The sequence below is a fragment of the Amblyraja radiata genome, chromosome 29 (genome assembly GCF_010909765.2).
Source record: "Amblyraja radiata isolate CabotCenter1 chromosome 29, sAmbRad1.1.pri, whole genome shotgun sequence".
NCBI classification, from domain to species: Eukaryota; Metazoa; Chordata; class Chondrichthyes; order Rajiformes; family Rajidae; genus Amblyraja; species Amblyraja radiata.
The window spans coordinates 29,755,756-29,775,301 of NC_045984.1; the positions used below are offsets into that span (position 1 = coordinate 29,755,756).

Consider the following 19,546-nt stretch of genomic DNA (forward strand, 5'->3'; position numbering starts at 1 on the left):
AAAAGCAGTGTATGAACACTCCAGATGACAAGGTGTCCCTGCATTCCCACTGGTTGTATAAAATAAGGGTTACGATCACGAGGGTGCAAATTAAAAGGAGTTGCAGTGAGGTTACTGTGTATTGCAATGTACCTAAAATAAAACTAATAACAATTATAAATCTTTTACCTTGTTGCATAGAAAATTCCATCCCAAGTCTAGTCAAATGTATTTCAACAACATTGGACTCTAATCAATTCCTCAACATTTACACATATCACAGGGAAGTGCGGGGCAGAGTGTACATTGTGGCAGATAATTACGATACTAAGTTTTGTTTTTTTATGGGGTGGAAAACTAAAGATTAGATCACAATAAACAAATCAATTAATTGTACTTGTCTCAGTTTTCCACCCATTTTAGAGACATAAGTCCCCTGGGTGCGAGAAATGATCATCGATGCCATAAAACAGTTTAAAACACGACCCTAAAACAGTTTAAGCATTCCTGTCAAAATCGTGCCAATTACAAGTTACTGCACTTCAAGAGGCATTATTATAATTAAATAGTAACAGTATTGAAAGGATACAAACATACCTCCCGATATTCTCTTATTAAAAATGCTAATGCCGATATTGTAGGGAAGATAAATGCTCCTTCAAAACTTCCCTGAGGATATAAAGCAGTTAATTTTTACATTAGTGACTGCTAAGTTTTATGATCACCGGTAACACAACTGAAGTACAAGATAAACAGAATGAAATAATATAAATTAAATGATACAATTGAATCCAGATATTTCCTCAGGTGCACTTGTACATTAAAATCCACTAGTTCATTTCCTCAGCATTTATACTTGAAGGGATATGTGTAGAGATAACACCAGTCACTTGATGGATGAAAAATTATATTTATATTGATGTCCCACTCCCCCCAAAAATCTGAAAGTAAAATAGTGCAGATGCTGGAAAAATGATATAAAACAAAACATGTTGCAGGTCAGCAGAGAGAAAAACAAAAGATAATTCTTCAGATGGATGTCCTTCCTGGTTATCAATGTGAAACATTGATTTTGCTTCACTCTCTACTCCCAAGTAACCAGTGGTGAATGGCTACGTCAGAGTAAGCACTATTGTAAAATGGTAAAAAAACATTACATCAAATGTTTACATTAATGAATGAGGAGCTAGATAGGGTGGAAGATATAATACAAATCAAAAAAGTAATCTTTTAAATTCGAATTTCATTCATTCTGAACATCTTTGACATTTGAAATTGAAAACTTATTTCTCTCAGGATTAACATACCTCGAGTGGCAGCTCTGGAGCTATTTTTGAAAAATCCAAACCACCATCGGTAGACAACCATAGTGAAACTTGAGACATGTTGGCACCCTTATGATATGCAATGACTAAGGCACTTATACTCTGTGAAGGGACCAAAAGATTACAATAAAATTCAGGTGTTGATATTGGTTTCAGCAAGATGATAAATGTATATAAATCAAGCACATGGCGCCTTTTTCTGTTAATTATACATTTGGTATTAAGGAGCAACAGAATTGGTAACATCTGTGGTAAGAGCTTTAGAGTTAACGGCAAAAGATTTCAGATGAGCATAGTGAAGGCAGTTGTTATAAGATCATGTGATAGGAGCAGAATTAGGCCATTTGGCCCATCACGTCTACTCCACCATTCAATCATGGCTGATTTATCTCTCCCTCCTAACCCCATTCACCTGCCTTCACCCTATAACCTCTGACTCCCGTACTAATCAAGAATCTATCTATCTCTTCCTTAAAAATATCCACTGACTTGGCCTCCACAGACTTCTGTGGAAAAGAATTCCACAGATTCACCACCCTCTGACTAAATACATTTTTCCTCATCTCCTTCCTAAAAGAACGTCCTTTAATTCTGAGGCTATGACCTCTAGTCTTAGACTCTCCCACTAGTGGAAACATCTTCTCCACATCCACTCTATCCAAGCCTTTCACTATGCTGTACGTTTCAATGAGGATCCCCTTCATCCTTCTAAACTCCAGCGAGTAGAGCCCTAGTACCGTCAAACGCTCATCATATATGTTAACTTACTCATTCCTGGGATCTACTCGTCCTTTTCCAGAGTCAGCACATGCTTCCTCAGATATGGTGCCCAAACTTACTCACAATATTCCAAATGCGGCCTGACCAGCGCCTTATAGAGCCTCAGCATTACATCCCTGTTTTTGTATACAAACCCTCTCGAAATAAATGCATTTGCTTTCTTTACTACTGATTCGACTTACAGATTAACTTTTTGGGAATCCTGCACTAGCACTCCCAAGTCCCTTTGTACCTCCGATTTCCGGATTCTCTCTCCATTTAGAAAATAGTCTGCGCCTTTATTCCTACTAACAAAATGACCAACTCCACACTTTGCTGCACGATATTTCATCTGCCACTTCTCTGCCCACTCTCCCAACCTGTCCAAGTCCTTCTGCAGAGTCCCAGCTTTCTCTTCACTACCTGCCCCTCCACCTATTTTCATATCATCTGCAAACTTGGCCACAAAGCCTTCAATCCCCCTCATCCAAATCATTAATATGCAACGTGAAGAGCAATGGCTCCAGCGGAATTCTGCTAGTCATTGGCAGCCAACCAGAAAAAAATACCTTTCTTGCCACTCTTTGCTTTCTGCCATCCAGCCAATCTGCTATCCATGCTAGTACCTGCCTTTAATACCATGGACTCTCATCTTCTTTAGCAGCCTCCCAGGTGGTAACATCAAAGGCTTTCTGAAAATCTAGGTAAACAACATCTAATGACTCTCCTTTGTCTGTCTTGCTATTTACTTCATCAAAGAATTCCAGCAAATTTGTCAGGCAACACCTGCCCTTCACAAAGCCATGCTGACTTCGGCCTATTTTGTCATGAACTTTTGAGTACTCGGTAATCTCATCCTTTATGATGGACTCTAAAATCTTACCAACCACTGAAGTCAGACTAACCACCCTATAGTTCCCACTATTCTGCTTTGCTCTCTTCTTGAGCAGCAGAGTGAAATTGGCAGTTTTCCAATCATCTGGAACCACTCCTGACTCTAATGATTCTTGAAATATCTCTATCAATGCCTCCACAATCTCTAAAGCCACTTCTTTCTGAACCCTAGGATGCAGTTCATCGGTCCAGCTGACATACCCACCTTCAGCCCTTTCAGCTTCCCAAGCACCTTCTCCTTAGTAATAGTCGCTCCACTAACTTCCACCGCTTTACTCTCTTGAATTTCAGGCACATTGCTAGTGTCTTCCACTGTGAAGACTGATGAAAAAAAATTATTCAACTCCTCTGCCATTTCTTTATTCCCCATTATCACTTCTCCTGCACTATTTTCCATCGGTCCAATGTCCACTCTTGCCTCTTTCTTACTCTTTATATAACTGAAGAACCTCTTACTATTCTCTTTTATATTATTAGCATGCTTGCCTTCGTATTTGTTCTTTTCTCCCCGTATTCTTTAAAAGCTTCCCAATCCTCTGGCTTCCCACTAATCTTTGCAATATTATATGCCTTCGCTTTTTGTTTTTCCTGTCCTTGGCTTCCCTTGTCAGCCATGGCCACCCTTCCCTCCCCCAAGAATCTTTCATCCTCTTTGAAATGAAAAGATCCTGCATCTTCTGAATTATTCCCAGAAATTTCTGCCATTGCTGTTCCACCGTCATCCCTGCTACGGTCCCTTTCCTGTCAACTTTGGCCAGCTCCTCCCTCATTCCTCTACAGTCCCATTTGCTCAACTGCAACACCGACCCAAATTATTTCACATTCTCCCTCTCAAATTGCAGATTATAACATATCACGTTGTGGTCACTACCTCCAAGTGGTTCCTTTACCTTGAGTTCCCTTATCAAATCCAGCCTATTGCACAACACTAAATCCAGAACTGCCTTTACTCTGGTAGGCTCCACTACAAGCTGCTCTAGGAATCCATCTCGGAGGCACTCTGCAAATTCCCTTTCTTGGGAACCAGTACCAACCTGATTTTCCCAGTCTACCTGCATATTGAAATCTATATCCTGGCTACTTTTGGGGGGCCTGTAAATAACTACCCTTACAATTTCTCAACTCTATCCACAATGACTCTACAATTTCTGAGCCTATGTCACCCCTCGCTACAGACTGAATTTCATTCCTTACCAACAGGGCTACTCCACCCACTCTGCCCACCTGTCTGTCTTTCCGATAGAATATATAATCTTGAATATTCAGCTCCCAGCTCCGATCCTCTTGCAGCCACATCTATGTAATTCCAACACATCATACCTACCAATTTCTAACTGTGCCACAAGCTCATCCTCTTTATTTCTTATACTACGCGCATTCAAACACAACACCATTAATTTGGTATTCTCCTCCCCTCTCACCTGATTTTACCTGACCTTACATGGAAACATAGAAATTAGGTGCAGGAGTAGGCCATTCGGCCCTTCGAGCCTGCACCGCCATTCAATATGATCATTACTTTCCGTCCCATTCATTCTGGAGACCTCTGTAACTTTTCCTGCATTCTCTTTCCCTTTAACTCTACCATTACACTTCCTGTTTGTTGATCTCCCCCCACTATTTAATTTACAGCTCTTTCTACGGCCCTGGTTATACAGTTTGCCAGGATTCTGGTCCCAGTCGGGTTCAAGTGGAGTCCGTCCCATCGGAACAGTTCCCTCCTTCCCCAATACTGGTGCCAATGTTCCACAAATTCAAACCCACTTCTTCCACACCAGTCCATGCATTCTGAAGAAGGGTTTCGGCCCGAAACGTCGCCTATTTCCTTCGCTCCATAGATGCTGCTGCACCCACTGAGTTTCCCCAGCAATTTTGTGTACCTTCAATTCTCTATGTGTTCCCTCAGTTGTGGAGGGAAGTGGTTTGGGAAGTATGCCAATATGCCACATATTGGAAATGCAATCTCTGATGAGGTTTAATGTTCTTACAAACATAGCCATAGTGAGTAAATTTGAGTAGTCAATTACAGGCAGTTCTACCTGAAATAATAACACATGACTTGCCTAGAAAACCATAGTGGAGAGATGAATGTGTAGATAAATACATATCAATCTAATATCCTCATCGCTTCCTCAATTCTACATCAACTATCATGGAAACTGCTTTCTGCTTCAGTTGACAAACCTCACTCTGAGTCAGAGATTGTGTGCCCAATCCCCAATATAATTTAGATCATAAATAACAGATAAATGAGCAGGAGATGAAACGTTGTTGGAGATGCCATTTTTGCTGAGATGTTATACTTAAGCTTCTAATTGTAAGTAGGATGATTCATTTATTAATCTACTTTTGAGGCCATACTATGTATAAATTCACTTTCTTCCAGTGACTATTCATCCAAAGCACAATGTAAATGAGTGCCGTTCTTGTTTTGCTTTGAGATGTTTTCTCTCTGCGACAAAGTGGCGCAGCGGTAGAGTTGCTGCCCTACAGCGCCAGAAAGCCAGGTTCGATCCTGACTGTGGGTGCTGTCCATCTGGAGTTTGTACGTTCTCCCTGTGACCGTGTGGGTTTTCTCTGGTTGCTGCAGTTTCCTCCCACATTCCAAAGATGTGCAGCTTTGTAGGTTAATTGGCTTCTGTAAATTGTCCTTAGTGTCGAGTGCACAGGTGATCATGGTCGGCACAGACTCGGTGGGCCGAAGGGCGTGTTTCCACGTTGTATATTTAAACTAAACGAAAGTTATATGATGACATGAAACAGTCAAAAATGTGATTAAATAGTACAGTAAGAAGATTCATGTAGGTGTGGAAGGAGTCTCCCTTTGGGAATGAGCATGCATGGATAGGAGCAGAAAAGTATGATTTTCTTATGGAACTGTGATAGAAGGACAACTGTATAGTAGTTAAATTGTCATTGCACATTTTTTGGTCAGCATTTCGTTTTTCTGGGAACCTGGGCCTTTGGTGCTGTGAGGCAGTGGCTCTACCAACTACAGAATTGTGTTGTCCTTTATACAGTTATCTGGTCCCTCAGCCTTGGAATTCCCTCCCTAAGCATCTGTGTCTCTCTACTTGAATCTTGATTGGACCATGACTTGGTCTTGAATCTCTTTGACAATGACTTGGGTCATCATATCGACATTTCCTTATCTGCTTAAAATTTCCCATTGTCTTTTATAAATTTCAGTGAAGTACCTGAGGATGTTTTACATGTTGTATGTATTATATGTCCAAATTACTATGTTTAGCAAAGCATCAAATAAACCAATCAAATAGTGTCCAACATGTACCTTACAAAAGGGGTCTTTATTGATACAGCACTGATTGCTTGTAATCCCATCTATGCTCGCGTTTATACCTTAAAGAGATGAAGTATAAATTACTTAAAGTTTCCAGTCATAGAGTGATACAGTGTGGAGAGAGGCCCTTCGGCCCAACTTGCCCACACCGGCCAACAATGTCCCAGCTACACTAGCCCCACCTGCCCGTGCTTGGTCCATAACCATCCAAACCTGTCCTATCCATGTACCTGTCCAACTGTTTCTTAAACAATGGGATAGTCCCAGCCTCAACTACCTTCTCTGGTAGCTTGTTACATACACCCACCACCCTCTGTGTGAAAAAGTTACCCCTTGGATTCCTATTAAATCTTTTCCCCTTCACCTTGAACCTATGTCCTCTGGTCCTCGATTCCCCTACTCTGGGTAAAAGACTCTGTGCATCTACCCGATCTATTCCTCTTATGATTTTGTATATCTCTATAAGATCTCCCCTCATCCTCCTACGCTCCATGGAATAGAGTCCCAGCCTACTCAACTTCTCCCGATAGCTCACACCCTCTAGTCCTGGCAACATCCTCGTAAATCTTTTCTGAACCCTTTGACAATATCTTTCCTATAACATGGTGCCCAGAACTGAACACAAAATACTAAATGCGGTCTCACCAATGTCTTATACAACTGCAACATGACCTCCCAACTTCTATACTCAATACTCTGATGAAGGCCAAAGTGCCAAAAGCCTTTTTGACCACCTTATCTACCTGCAACTCGACCTTCAAGGAACCATGCACTTGTACTCCTAGATCCCTCTGCTCTACACTACCCAGAGGCCTACTATTTACTGTGTAGGTCCTGCCCTTGTTTGACGTCCCAAAATGCAGCACCTCACACTTCTCTGTATTAAATTCCATCAACCATTCCTCTGCCCACCTGGCCAATCGATCCAGATCCTGCTGCAATCGTTCATAACCATCTTCACTATCTGCAAAACCACTAACTTTTGTATCATCAGCAAACTTGCTAATCTTACCCTGTATGTTCTCATCCACATCATTGATGCAGATGACAAACAGTAACGGGCCCAGCACCAAACCCTGTGGCAAACCACTAGTCACAGGTCTCTTGTAAAGATAATGAGCAGATTTTTAAAAATATGCGATAAATAATTTTAAAACAAGGATTCTAAAGTATAGGTGCAATTAGATATTGGAGGAAGCAAAACAAACAAGTTTTCCCTATCGAATGTCAGTTCTATTCATTTCTGTGTCACTGACCATTAATATATTGTAGAACAAAACATAAACTATTCTACCAATTGTTACCAGTCATGATCAAGCTCGCCCACAGGGTATAAAATATTAATACCTTGTCAAAGTAACACACTTAACACTGTCTACCTCTAGAAGGAGTCCATGATTTATTTTGTGAATGGTAGAGATAGACATTTCCTCCGATAAGCATTGCTAAATGGTCTTCCACAAATATTGCAGCTGTTAATCGAGCGTATGGCCGCTGTGTAATAGAAAAATAACTATTAAACAATGAGTTTTGCTACACATTCTTGGAACTAACAAAAAGTCAAAGATGTGCCACCACAATGGACATTAACCAACTGGGTTTTAAAGTTAAGAATGTCACCTTTTGGGATAAAAATTGGTTCCATAACACTGCTAGATTGGAAAATTTTTAAAAATATGTACAAGCATACATGATGTGCTTTTTTTCTCTTGATTTTTAAATGTAGAAACTTTGTTAGAGCAATAACGAAAGGACTTCCAATACAGAGACAAGACATATTAGTTTGTCTTCTGAATCACTGTGTGTGGCAATATCTGACAAAACTGTTCCAAGAGTTATGAAAATAGTCTTTTAAGGTTCAATTTAAACAAAGGTTTGGTGACTGACTTCTGAATGCTACAACATGCTGTATAATCACTAATATCAATCAGAATTTAAGTTAACATTATGCATTTGATTAGATTAGTTTAATATTACTCTCACATGTACCAAGGTACAATGAAAAGCTTTTTTGTTGCATTCTATCCAGTCAGTGAAAAGACTACACATGATGGCAATCAAGCCGTCCATAGTGTACAGATGCAGGATAAAGGGAATAAAGCTTAGTGCAAGATAAAGTCCAGTAAAGGCCAATTGAAGAAAGTCTGAGGGTCTCCAATGAGGCAGGTAATATGTCAGGGCCTCTATCTAGTTGGTGATATGATGGTTCAGTTGCCCGATAACATCTGGGAAGAAACTGTACCTGAATCTGGATGCATGCATTTCCACACTTCTGTACCTCTTCCTGATTGAAGAGGGGGGAAGAGGGAGCGAGGGAGGAAGTTTGCAAGATGGCGCCTGCCTGCGGCGACTTTTGCGGAGCTCCGGAAAATAAAAGGCTCAACTACAACTTCCAACAACTTACCTGGATCAGAAAAACGGCAGAAATCGGTGCCGTTTCGGACAAGCTGCTTGAGCACCTCAAGGCTCTCGCAATTTCGCGATCTCCCGCAGCTGTGGGAGCCCTGGACTTTAAACTTTCCCACGCTGGCTGTGGAACTCCCGACCCGACTGAGGATCCCAGGTACGGTACCTGGAGACCCCGGGATGACCCCCAGAGCCGACGGGCTGGATCTCCCAGCAACAACGGAGCTGGAGCTGCAGCTGCAGACTTTGAGGGAATCCCCGTTCGTTACGGAGCTGGAGCTGCCGTCTGTGAGGGAATCCCCGTTCCAGCGCAGGTCCGCAGAAACAGCAGGTACAGCAAGTACAGTACCTGGAAACAAAGGGGAAGCCTCCATTGTGTCCGGAAACGTGGCCGTCGGGCAGGACTTCAGGTCAGAATGAAGCGCAGAGGACTTCGGCCCCCTCTCCCTACCATCCTACTGGCTAATGTACAGTCCCTTGAAAACAAAGTGGAGGACTTAAGGGCAAGACTGCTTTATCAAAGGGAGCTGAGGGAATGCTCTGTGTTCTGTTTCACAGAGACATGGCTCACCCCCAGCTCCCCAGACTCAGCGGTCCAGCCTGAAGGGTTCTCCATCCACCGCATGGACCGTACCCTGGCATCTGGGAAAGGGAGAGGAGGGGGCGTCTGCCTCATGGTCAACTCTGCATGGTGTTCCGACGTGGCAGTCCTGTCCAACTCCTACTCTCCACACCTCGAACATCTGGCGGTGAAGTGCCGTCCCTTCTACCTCCCGAGAATTCACCTCCGTTATCCTGACCGCGGTCTACATCCCACCCCAGGCAGACGTCCGTCTGGCACTGGAGGAGCTGCAGGCCGTGGTCAACAAACACCAGACGTCTTACCCCGAGGCATTTACCACCATTGCTGGGGACTTCAATAAGGCGAACCTCAAGAAATCACTCCCCAACTTCCACCAACATGTCTCCTGCTGCACCAGAGGACCTAACACCCTCGACCACTGCTACACCACCATTAAGAATGCCTATCGTTCTATCCCTCGCCCTCACTTCGGTAAATCCGACCATACCGCGGTGCTGCTTCTTCCTGCCTACAAGCAGCAATTAAAGAGCGCACCCCCAGATGTGAGGACAGCACAGAGCTGGTCGGGGGGGGCAGAAGAACAACTCCAGGACTGTTTGGAGTCTGTAGACTGGGCAATGTTCAAGGACTCGGCAACGGACTTGAACGAATATGCCACAGTCGTTACAGACTTCATAAAGAAATGTGTGGAGGACTGCATCCCTACAAAAACCTTCCGAGTGTTTCCCAATCAGAAACCTTGGATGAACTTTGAGATCCGCACTCTCCTGACGTCCAGACACAGGGCATTCACATCCAACGATACAGTGGCCTACATGAAGACCAGATACGACCTTGGTAAGGCCATCAAAAAGGCCAAAAGGGACTTCTGCTCCAAACTGGAGGACGAGACAGATGTTCGGCAGCTGTGGCAGGGTCTGAATGCAATCACCTCCTACAAGGCAAAACCAGGAGGCAGCTCGAATGCCGGTGTAACATCACTCCCTGACGAGCTCAATGCGTTTTACGCACGCTTTGACAGGGAAAATACTGATGTGCCTTCCCGATCCCCCATTCGCTGCGATGGCATTTCAGTCTCAGTCACAGAGGCCGATGTCAGGAAATCCTTCAGGGGGGTGAACCCCCGAAAAGCACCTGGTCCTGATGGTATACCCGGTCGTGTTCTAAAAACCTGTGCGGACCAACTGGCGGGAGTTTTTACGGACATTTTCAACCTCTCACTTCTGAGGTCTGAGGTCCCCACCTGCTTTAAAAGGGCATCAATTATACCGGTGCCCAAGAAGAGTAAGGTGACATGCCTCAATGACTATCGACCAGTGGCACTAACGCCAGGTGGTGATGAAGTGCTTTGAGAGGTTGATCATGGAGCAAATCAACTCCTACATCGACAAAAACCTGGACCCACTGCAGTTCGCGTACCGCCACAACAGATCAACGGTGGATGCGATCTCGCTGGCCCTCCACTCCGCACTGGACCACTTGGACAACAAAAACTCATATGTCAGGCTGTTATTCATTGATTACAGCTCGGCATTTAACAATCATCCCCTCCAAACTGGTTACCAAACTCGCAGAACTGGGTCTCTGCGCATCCCTCTGCAACTGGATCCTTGACTTCCTCGTCCACAGACCACAGTCTGTTCGTATTGGTGGAAATGTGTCAGCCTCAATAACAATCAGCACGGGAGCACCTCAAGGCTGCGTGCTCAGCCCCCTGCTGTACTCATTCTATACCCATGACTGCGTAGCGAACCACAGTGCGAACTCCATCATCAAGTTCGCTGACGACACCACTATTGTGGGGCGTATCACTGATGGGGATGAGTCAGAGTACAGAAGAGAGATCGAGCAACTGTCCATATGGTGCCAGCGCAATAACCTGGCCCTCAACACCAGCAAAACCAAGGAACTGATTGTGGACTTTGGAAGGAGTAGGAGGGGGACCCACAGCCCCATTTATATCAACGGGTCGATGGTTGAAAGGGTCAAGAGCTTCAAATTCCTGGGCGTGCACATCTCTGAAGATCTTTCCTGGTCCGAGAACACTAATGCAATCATCAAAAAGCACATCAGCGCCTCTACTTTCTGAGAAGATTACGGAGAGTCGGATTGTCAAGGAAGACTCTCTCTAACTTCTACAGGTGCACAGTCGAGAGCATGCTGACCGGTTGCATCGTGGCTTGGTTCGGCAATTTGAGCGCCCTGGAGAGGAAAAGACTACAAAAAGTAGTAAACACTGCCCAGTCCATCATCGGCTCTGACCTTCCTTCCATTGAGGGGATTTATCGCAGTCGCTGCCTCAAAAAGGCTGGCAGTATCATCAAAGACCCACACCATCCTGGCCACACACTCATCTCCCTGCTACCTTCAGGTAGAAGGTACAGGAGCCTGAAGACTGCAACAACCAGGTTCAGGAATAGTTACTTCCCCTCAGCCATCAGGCTATTAAACCTGGCTCGGACAAAACTCTGATTATTACCAACCACTTTCTGTTATTTGCACTATCAGTTTATTTATTCATGTGTGTATATATTTATATCATGGTATATGGACACATTTATCTGTTTTGTAGTAAATGCCTACTATTTTCTGTGTGCTTAAGCAAAGCAAGAATTTCATTGTCCTATACAGGGACAAATGACAATAAACTCACTTGAACTTGAACGTGGTGAGACTCGTCCTTAATTATGCTGGAGGCCTTGCCGAGGCAGCGTGAAGTGTAGATAACTCCAGGTGAAGGGAGGGTGGTTTGCATGATTGTCTGTGCTAACTCCACAACTCTCCAACTGTAATTTAAAGAGCTTACCACTACTTTCTCAAAGGAACTATAGGAGGGCCTTCAGCACTAGGACAATAGTATGTTAAGGAGGTGGCTGACTATATTGTTGGATAAGACATGAAGGAATGTGTGGAGAACAACTGTGATCCTTCACAATAACATCAGCAAAAATGTCTGCAACTTGAAGTGCGGCAAATTAGAGTTGATAAATTAAAGTTTATTCTTCATATAAAGACATGAAATTCTGGAGTAACCCAGCAGGTCAAGCAGCATCTCTAAAAAAGATGGATAGGTGGCGTATGGGGTTTGGGACCTTTCTCCAGAGATAATGCCTGACCTGCTGAGATGCTGCCTGACCCGTTCGTGGTCATCAAAGTGTGGAGCTGCAGGAAATGGGCAATGTCCCCGATTAATATTTCTTCTTTGTTTTTATCACGGAGAAAGGCATGAAGGCCAGGGACGTTAGGACTGTTAATGGAGATGTCAGTATTAAAGTTGTGGAGGCACTGGACATCCTAAGACATATGAATGTAGATAAGTCTCCGGGCCTTGATAAAGATGTATCCAAGGACACGGAGGGAAGCTAGAGAAGCAAATGCAGGAGTCCTGGCTGACATATGCGAATCATCGTTAGACACGGGCGAGGTGGTGGAAGACTGGTGAATGTCTAATATTGTGCACCTAATTAAGAAGGGCTCAAAGTAAAACGTGGGAATTATAGACCATTAAACTTAACATCTGTGGTAATAAAGCTACCGGAGAGAATTCTGAGTGATAAAATATGCATATATTTGGACAGGCAGGGGTTGATTAGGGATATTTGTTCACAGTTATTGTCATCATGGTTTTCTAGGTGGATGCTCGAGTGTCACAAATTTGATTATGTTTTTGATGAAGTAACTAAGAAGGTTGACAAGGATAAGGCCATAGCCATAGTCTATATGGTTTGCAAAAAAGGCTTTTTAAAAGTTTTGCACAGTAGGCTGCTCTGGGAGGTTAGATTGCATGGGATCCAGGGAGAGTTCACTAACTGGATACAGAATTGTTTTCACAGTTGGAAGCAGAGGGTAGTTATGGACAGTTGTATTTTGGACAGGAGGACTGTGACTAGTGGTGTGGTTTAGAGATCGGTGCTGGGCCCATTGCTGTTTGTTATCTATATCAATAATTTAGATGAGAATATAATAAGTGGTATCTTAGATAGTGAAGATCGTTATCAGGAATAACAAAGGGATTTTGATCAGCTGGTAAATGGGCTGAGGAATGGTTAAGTGAGTTTAATTTAGTTGTGTAAGGTGTTACATTTTGTGAAGTTAAACCAGGGCAGGTAGGGCCCTGGAGAGTGTTGTAGCACAGAAGAATATAGGAGCACAAGTACATATTTTGCTGAAAATTTCATGCAAGGTAGATAGGATGGTGAAGAAAGCTTTTGGCATATTGATTTTCATTAGGCAAGGTATTGAGCGGGGCTGAGACGCTGCCTTGTGGGTGGCCCGGTGCGGAGCGGAGACGGTGCTACGGCGGCTGAGGCGGCGGCGACCTGGATCCTGGGCTCGGCCGCGGGCCGGTGGAGGACAATGTCGGGAGCTCGCAGGTCACTGGCTGGTGCCTGTTTTCCGGAGCACCCGTTGCAACAGCTGCGGGCATCTTCGACCACCCCCCGGGCCGCCATCGCCCGGTGGGGTATCGCCTCGGCGCAGAGGGAGAAGAGGAGGGAAGAGACAGTAACTCTAAGACTTTTGCCTCCATCACAGTGAGGAGGTGTTTGGTGAACTCACTGTGGTGGATGTTAATTTGTGTTTATTGTGTTTTGTTATTATTACATGTATGGCTGCAGGCAACAGCATTTCGTTCAGACCGAAAGGTCTGAATGACAAATAAAGGTATTAAATTCAATTCAATTCAATTTAAATTGGGGCGACACAGTGGCGCAGCAGCTGAGTTGCTGCCTTACAGTACCAGAGACCCGGGTTCGAAGCTGATTACAGGTGCTATCTGTATGGGGTTTGTGTGTTCTCCCTGTGCCCGTGTGGGGTTTTTCCAGTTTCCTACCACATTTCAAACTTATTTGGCTTCTGTTAATTGTCCCCTAGTGTGTAGGATAGAATTAATGCACGGATGATCATTGGTCGGCACAGACTCAGTGGGCCAAAGGGCCTGTTTCCACGCTATATCTCTAAACTAAACATCAGTGTTGCAGCGCTTTGTGTTAACTTTTTGTCAACCTGCTAGAGGAATGATGCCTTTACACTGGAAAAGAAGCAGAGGAGACTTACAAGGATGTTGCCAGGACCTGAGTGCTTGAGCTGCAGAGAAAGGTTGGACATGCTAGGTCTTTATTCCTTGGAGCACAGGAGGCGAGGCTGAGGGATAATCTTATCTATATTACTAAAAGTCTGATCTTGACCGCTTTTGGCCCACTGTGCTGCGATTTCCGAGAGAACGCCGCCACCACCAACGGCCATCATTTTAGGCCACCTTGCTCAGAGCCCCCCTCCGCCTTCCGGGACCAGAGGATTTTTCCCATCGATGGAAAATCAGAGAGATATAAATGTTTTTTTTTAATTCCCCATTCTCTCTGTTGCCCCGCTGGCGGCAGTGGGAGGGACTATAAAACCCGGAAGTGTAGTGCCTCACTCAGTCTCTGCCAGACCCTGGAAGCGAGAGGGTCATGGATCTCTGAGCTGCGAATAACAATGAACGCACGTCTATTCCACGGTGAAGCCCCTCGATGCGACTCTAAAGTGGCTGCAGCCCAATTGTTTGCCTCGCCTTTTAAAAAAGGTTTGTGTTCACAAAATGAATTTTGGTTGTCAGGTGGCTGCAGCCCAATTGTTTGCCTCGCCTTTTTAACAAATTTGTGGTCACAAAATGAATTTTGGTTGTCAGGTGGCTGTAGCCCAATTAATTGCCTCGCCTTTTTAACAAGTTTGTGTTCACAAAATGAATTTTGGTTGTCGGGTGGCTGCAGCCCAATTGTTTGCCTCACCTTTTAACAAGTTTGTGTTCACAAAATGAATTTTGGTTGTCAGGTGGCTGCAGCCCAATTGTTTGCCTCGCCTTTTTAGCAAGTTTGTGGTCACAAAATGAATTTTGGTTGTCAAGTGGCTGCAGCCCAATTGTTTGCCTCCCCTTTATAACAAGTTTGTTTTCACAAAATGAATTTTGTTTGTCAGGTGGCTGCAGCCCAATTGTTTGCTTCGCCTTTTTAAAAAAGTTTGTGTTCACAAAATGAATTTTGGTTGTCAGGTGGCTGCAGCCCAATTGTTTGCCTTGGCTTGGCTTTTAAAATCATTGCAACAGTTGGATGCCAGCCGAAGAATCCATTCGGCCCACAATATCTATACTAGCCCTCTGGAAACCAGTACCTTCGGCCCGCAACACCCATGCTAGCGCAACAGACAGCCCCCCCCCACTGGCGATCAATATTGGAATTGGTGGAGATGTGGAATATTGCGTTGGTGACCAGCCCTCCTGTGTGATGCTGGGACCCAATGGGTCCCACTTAGTCTAGTAGAGTATAAAATCATGAGGGGAATAGGGTGTCAGCATGGAGTATTTTTCCCAGGGTTGAGGAATCAAGAACTAAAGAACATGAGGGCAACTTGAGAGCAACTTTTTCACAACGAGGATGGTGGGTAAATGGAATGAGTTGCCAGAGGAAGTAGCTGAGGCAGATACAATAACAACATTTGAATTTGAATTTGATTTGATTCCTTTATTGTCATTCAGACCTTTCGGTCTGAACGAAATTACGTTGCCTGCAGTCATACACAGTAACAATAAATAACAAAACATACAATAAACACAAATTAACATCCACCACAGTGAGTTCACCAAGCACCTCCTCACTGTGATGGAGGCAAAAGTCTTAGTCTCTGTCTCTTCCCAACTTGTTCTCCCTCTGCGCTGAGGCGATCGATCCAGGCCGAAGATGCCGCTCTCCAGTCCAGCGGACCTCCTTGGTGATGTCGCCGCTGCCGAAAGCCGGAACGCCATCTCCGCTCCGAGTCGGCCCGCCACAGCCTCAGCTCCGAGTCCCGCTGCATCAGCTCCGAGTCCCGCTGCAACAGCTCCGAGTCCCGCTGCCCCAGCTCCGAGTCCTGCAGCCTCAGCTCCGGGCCGCTGCATCAGCTCCGAGTCCCGCTGCATCAGCTCCGAGTCCCGCTGCAACAGCTCCGAGTCCCGCTGCCCCAGCTCCGAGTCCCGCTGCCCCAGCTCCGAGTCCCGCAGCCCTAGCCCCGTGCCGCTGCATCAGCTCCGAGTCCCGCTGCATCAGCTCCGAGTCCGGCTGCAACAGCTCCGAGTCCCCTGCAACAGCTCCGAGTCCCGCTGCCCCAGCTCCGAGTCCCGCTGCCCCAGCCCTGGGCTACTGCATCAGCTCTGAGTCCCACAGTCTCAGCTCCGGGCCGCTGCCGAAAGCTGGAACGCCGCATCAGCAAGTCGGGCCACCGCTGCCTCGGCCCCGAAGACGGCCAGCCTCGCGTTGGTAAGTCCTGGCTGGCTCTGCCTCCGGAGCCTCGAGGTCGGTCGCAGGTTGGAGACTGCCAGCTCCACCATTAGGCCTCAGCGCAGACGGAGGCAGAGAAGGGGGATACGACAAGAAAAAGTCGCATTCCCCCGAAGGGAGAGACAAAAAAAGATGATTCACCCCCCCCCATAACACAACCCAACAAACTAAAACTTAGTCAAAACAAGACAAAAAAAACAACAAAAAAGTAAAGACAGACGGACTGCAGGCGAGCTGCAGCTGTTAACAGCGCCGCCACTTCCGGAACTTGAATTTGAAAGACATGTGGACAAATATGTGGATAGGAAAGGTTTAGAGGGATATGTGCCACATGTGGGCAAATGGGATTAGCTTGGATGGGGTATCTTTGTTGGCATGAATGAGGTAGGGCCTGTTTTCATGCTGTCCAGTTTTACTAAAAATAAGGTTTAACAAGTATTTGTATTCTTGTTATTCGTGTTATTACAAAAGAGTAGCATTCCTTAGATAAATAAATGTTCTTTAGTGTATTAATTCAGAAGTACATCATGAATAATATTTACTTTTTTGATCATACAATACTTTTCCATTAATCAGCTTCTAACATACCAACAATGCTTTGGGAAATTCAAGTGGATAGAGAGAACTTTGAAAACCATCTCTGGTGAAGAACACCAGTATCCTAGACATGAAACAAAAAAAATGTTATGTATTTTTTTCAGTCATACATCTGTATTTGCACAGATTCAGGAAATGCACTGAAGATGATTTTTTAATATAAACATTCAATCTTAAATGTAAAAATGCATTGATTTATCGAAAGTCTGGAGTTCACTTACAGAGATGGAAATTCCTCATTCACATGAGAAAAATTACTAAAATGGATTTTCTGGTTGGTAACAGTTGATTATGACAATAAACTCCCACCCCAGCACCATCACTGTCACCATGAGCCACAAGAGCCAAAAGCTCTTCCAACCCTTTACGTCTGCAGTTATGAAAAGTTAATGGAAGATGGAGGATGGGTGATAGATACAAAGTGCTGGAGTAACTCAGTGGGTCAGGCAACATCTCTAGAAAAAAATGGATGGGTGACGTTTCGGGTTGGGACCCTTCTTCAGAAATCTGAAGAAGGGTCCTAACCTAAAACGTCGCCTATCCTTTTTCTCCAGAGATGTTGCCTGGCCTGCTGAGTTACCCCAGCACGTTGTGTCTATCTTTGTTATAAACCAGCATCAGCAGTTCTTTGTTTCTACATGTAGGATGGGTACACAGACACAAACTTGTAGTTATAAAGTGGTGGCTACATTTGGCGGGTATTTGGAACAAGCTGCCAAAGGAAATAGTTGAAGCAGGTTGAATAACAAGTTTAATAGACATTTCGACAGGTACATGGATGGGAAAGGTTTAGAGGGATTAATGTGGAACGTGGACGACGCAAGAAGCATCACACAAAAATTGACCTATGTGGATCTCAAACAGAGCAGCTTAAATTAACATGTTCTCGTGCAACTTTCAAAGTCATCAGTCCATAAGGATGGCACAGTGACATAGATGGTAGAGCAGTTGCCTCACAGCCCGAGAGGGTTGGATCCTTGTGACTTTGTAGGTTTTCTCTGGGTGCTCTGATTTTCCCCCGTCCCAAAGACATGTGGATTGCAGGTTATTTTGGCGCTGTAAGTTTCTCCCAATGTTTAGGGAGCATTTGAGAAGTGAGGTGATATAGAATTAGTGTGGCTGATCGATGGTTGGCGTGGACTCGGCGACCTGTTTCCATGCTGTATCTCTAAAGTAAGCTAAGCTTAAAGTGCATTGGAGTCAGACAGCAACAATGCACATTATGTCTATCATGAAGAAGAGAGAGATTGTCGCACAATTTAGTGAGACAGATATAGTTATTCTAATTCCTATGAAACATGTCAGGAGGTATGTGCTGTGTGTCTGTGAGGCCAAAAGGCATGCCAAGGCCATCAGGGAAAGACTTAGTAGGAAGCGACTTGGATCATATCAACAGAGAATATGAATTATTGAGCAACAGAGCAATGCCGTAGAGATTTGCAAAGGTTATAGCAATGCTCTTCAATATTAGTACCCCTTCAAACATGACAATGGCAATTGCACACGATAATTTTCCTTACAGATCAAATATATACATTTTGGATTAAAAACCCCCAATATTTAGTCGATCTTTCATCTCCCCCATTTAGGCTGAAACTTCTATACATAGGATGGTTATAATTGCTATAAGTGTACAAGTTAAAAATGTAATGTTTCCATTGATGGTTTGTATTATTTATATTAGGAAGAAATCAAGAATATTCACAATAAGTAATATTTCTGCTCCTTTTCTTATCAGACCCATAAGTTCTTACATTGTGTACAGCAAAATTATTCTAGCCTTATGGCTGTTTACATTGCTCCAATATGGTGACCCACCAGGTACTAACAATAAACAATAGACAATAGGTGCAGGAGTAGGCCATACGGCCCTTCAAGCCAGCACCGCCTTTCAATGTGATCATGGCTGATCATCCACAATCAGTATCCTGTTCCTGCCTTCTCCCCATATCCCATGACTCTGCTATCTTCAAGAGCCCTATCTAGCTCTCTCTTGAAAGTTTCCAGAGAACCGGCCTCCACCGCCCTCTGAGGCAGAGAATTTCACAGACTCACAACTCTCTGTGTGAAAACGTGTTTCCTCATCTCCTTTCTAAATAGCTTACCCCTTATTCTTAAACTGTGGCTCCTGGTTCTGGACTCACCCAACATCGGGAACATGTTTCCTGCCTCTAGCGTGTCCAAACCCTTAATAATCTTATATGTTTCAATAAGATCTCCTCTCATCCTTCGAAATTCCAGAGTATACAAGCCCAACCGCTGCATTCTCTCAGCATATGATAATCCCGCCATCCCGGGAATTAACCTTGTGAACCTACGCTGCACTCCCTCAATAGCAAGACTGTCCTTCGTCAAATTTGGAGACCAAAACTGCACACAATACTCCAGGTGTGGTCTCACTAGGGCCCTGTAC

General features: G+C 44.4%; 1 long non-coding RNA gene across 1 annotated transcript; it reads right to left on the reverse strand.

The window, feature by feature from the left end:
• Positions 1–576: 576 nt before the first annotated feature.
• On the reverse strand, positions 577–17,197 carry LOC116989696. The gene is made up of 3 exons (XR_004416298.1): positions 17,125–17,197; positions 6,250–6,317; positions 577–648 (listed from the first exon to the last, which is right to left on the reverse strand). It is a non-coding gene; the product is annotated as an uncharacterized LOC116989696 (long non-coding RNA).
• Between the last annotated feature and the right edge of the window lie 2,349 nt (positions 17,198–19,546).